A 3,643-nucleotide genomic window follows, 5' to 3' on the forward strand; every position below is an offset into this window, starting at 1 on the left:
AATGTACGCCTACCACGCTGCACCTTGGTCCGATCCTTCCATCGACGAACGTAACATAAAGAGCTAAATTATTGATTATTATTATACTATTACTTGTGCCCTGGTCCTATAAGAGCTATTTGTCACTTCCCACGAGCCGGGTTGTGACAAAAACTCACACTCATTCTTATGTTTAATAAATGTATCGCATAGTGTGTGTGGCAGGCTTACAATGATGGTAAAAAACAACATTTGAGAGTGCGCTGACACTGGTGCTAGAGGGGGTACGCAGCTGGAGGTTGAATGTTTGAAGGGGTACGGGACTATAAAAAGTTTGGGAACCACTGTATTAGACTAATGGTGGCATGTTCCTCATCATGGAAGCATGTTGGTAGCAGACCCGGGTTAAAATAGTCCTAATATTTGAAATCTTTCAAAAAGCGTTTACTTCAGCCTGTCTGGAGTGCCAGATGGGTGGAGTTTGCGCTTCTGTGACTATTTAATTCGTTCCAATGGGCCAGGCAAGCTTAATCAAGCACAGATTTGAACCCAGGTCAGATTGTTACATAGAATTAGAATGTTTCATTCTATGGGTTCTTTTCTTTTTAATTATATATTCTATCCCACTACAATCAACCCATAGACAATTCTATATTATATTCCACTACAACTATCAACCCATAGAATTAAAAGGGTTCATACTGTAGGGCGGCAGGTAGCCTAGCGGTTAAGTGTTGGGACAGTAACTGAAAGCTCGCTGGTTTGAATCCCCGAGCCAGCTAGGTGAAAAATTGGTCGATGTGCCCTTGAGCAGGGCACTCAACCCTGGTAACTCTGGATAAGAGTGTCTTCTAAATGGCAAAAATGTATGGGTTCTATTCATTCTTATTCTATGAGTTCTATTCATTCTTATTCTATGGGTTGTTAGATGTAGTGGGTTTAAATACTAATTTCATATACTGGCAGAGGAGAGGAAGGAGGTGTCATTTGATAGAAAGAAGGTGGAGGAGGACAGGAGGGAGATTGAGAAGAGGGAGATGCAGGTGGAGAGGAGGGAGAAGACTGTGGGAAGAAAAGAGAAGATTATAAGGAGAGGGATCAGATCGTTCTGAAAAGCGAATGACTGATGGAAGAGAGGATGGCTGTCAGGGAGGAGAATGAGAATGTTCAAACCTAGGTGGGAGAGGAGGTGGAGAAGGTGAGAGTGCAGCTAGCAAAAGAGAAGGAGATGACAGAGGGAAGGAGAAGCAGATGCTGAGGGCCGGAGTCCATGTTGAGGAGATGGAGAGAAGAGGACGCTCTTGCAAAACTCCTGGACATAAAGAGAGGAGAGATAGAGAAGCTGATCAAAGACAAGGAGTGGATGAGGGAGGAGTTGGAGAGGAGGAAGGAGGAGTAAGAGGCGTTGGTGAAAGAAAGACAGAGACTGGTGAGTAGGATGGTCGAGAATTAAAGACAAATAAAACTGTAGTGACAGTCGCTACGTAGCATTAAGGTCAGGAGTAGAACATTTTATAGCCCTAACCCAACACATAATCAATCAATTCTAACTGTACCCCTCACCTTTGACCCCAGTATTAACCGTAACCCCCATATGTCCTGTTTTTATTTTGTTGCAGCTCTCGATGGGTTGTTCTACCACCTTCCTCTTCACCCTTAGGTCCCCAAGGGGACCCACCTCCAGCACGTGTAAAACCAACAGCCAACTACAACTCCTCTTCTCTCCTCGCCTCTCCTCTCCTATGCCCATCTCTTCTCCCCTCTCCAAAAAGAAACATTTGTATTTACATAGAAAATGTTGTTTGTGATTGCTTTTTAAATAAATAGGTGGTCTAGATAGATCTACTGTATGTTCTAGTTCGATGTCTACTAAGTTGGTCTAGATTCTAGAACTTGAGATAGCAAGCTAACAAGCTTGTGTGTGCAAAGCGGCACCAGAATTAAAAACACATTACCTTTTTGTAAATATATATTTTTTAAAATATATTTCAGAAAACATCCTGGATAAATACTAAAAGAGCACATTTTCCATAAGCTGTAGGTAGAACTGTGGTCTAAATGGATAGTTCAGAGCTTCTGCACTTGTCTATAACCTATAGGAAACAATATATGGTCTATACTTGACTGGAGGTTTCTCACTTTCGGGTGACACAAATTGCGATATGAGGGAGGGGAATTGGCAAGTATATGCACATTTAATAGTGTAGTATTTACTACAGGTAAAAAGTGTAGTGTTTTTGCGGACATTACTGTAGTATTTACTACAGTGTTCATTTTTGCAGATAATACTGTAATATTTACTATAGTATTCTACAGTATACTACAGTTTACTATATAATTATATAGGAAGTACTGTAATATTCAATAGTAAACTGTAGCATTATATAGTAAACTGTAGTATTCTATAGTAAACTGTAAATCAAATCAAATGTTATTGGTCACATACACATGGTTAGCAGATGTTATTGTGAGTGTAGCAAAAGGCTTGTGCTTCTAGTTCCAACATTGCAGCAATGTCTGTGTCTCTGTGTTAGTGATGGCTGTTTAACAGTCTGATGGCCTTGAGATAGAAGCTGTTTCTCAGTCTCTCTGTCCAAGCTTTGATGCACCTGTACTGACCTCGCCTTCTGGATGGTAGCATTGTGAACAGGCAGTGGCTCAGGTGGTTGTTGTCCACCCTCTGGAGAACCTTGTGGTTGTGGGTGGTGCAGTTGCCGTACCAGGCGGTGATACAGCCTGACAGGATGCTCTCAATTGTGCATCTGTAAAAGTTTGTGAGGGTTTTAGGTGACAAGCCAAATTTCTTCAGCCTCCAGTAGTATTTTCTATTAAACTGTAGTGTTCTATAGTAAACTGTAGTATTTTTTATGTGGGGAAAAAGTAGGTGCAGACACTTATTGCTCCTATGATACTTGTGGGTACAGTTATAGGTGTATCATACGTGTGTGTGTGTGTGTGTGTGTGTGTGTGTGTGTGTGTGTGTGTGTGTGTGTGTGTGTGTGTGTGTGTGTGTGTGTGTGTGTGTGTGTGTGTGTGTGTGTGTGTGTGTGTGTGTGTGTGTGTGTGTGTGTGTGTGTGTGTGTGTGTGTGTGTGTGTGTGTGTGTGTCAGCCTGAGCCAGGCCCCTTAGTGTGCCAAGTGAAAAGTAATCTGAGGCCCGGAAACAGCTGTTCTCATTTGGGTATTTTGACAGTAGGTCATTAGCAAACATGTCTTGGGTTTTCCTCTGGAAATTGAGAAGGCAGTGAGGCACTCCACCAGTCTCTCTCCACACCCCAGCATCTCATCCCCACCCTCCCCACCACAGCCCATGAGTAAATAATACACACCCCATTACTCAGAGCTTTCAGGTTTTACTGTATCAAGGGTTTACAGAGAGAGAGTTCAGTCTGCTATCTTAAATCTTGCCATTTGATATTAGGCTACATTTAGCTGGTGCTGTGTACTGGTACTCTTTGCTGTCTGTATCAATTTAATCTCACAGTGGAAAGCAGACCGTGTTTCATTTGATTGGCATGTCTTCAAACTGTACATGTGGAAAGAACAGTTACGGCTGTTTTCGAGCTGTCTGTCAAACGGGTCTCCGCCCCTTTAATCATACCATTGGTCAATATGCACATGGGGTGTTTTACTCATTGGTCGTTTTTTGTCAACACAAAGCATTC

Source organism: Salvelinus alpinus, chromosome 38 (genome assembly GCF_045679555.1).
Source record: "Salvelinus alpinus chromosome 38, SLU_Salpinus.1, whole genome shotgun sequence".
Taxonomy (NCBI): domain Eukaryota; kingdom Metazoa; phylum Chordata; class Actinopteri; order Salmoniformes; family Salmonidae; genus Salvelinus; species Salvelinus alpinus.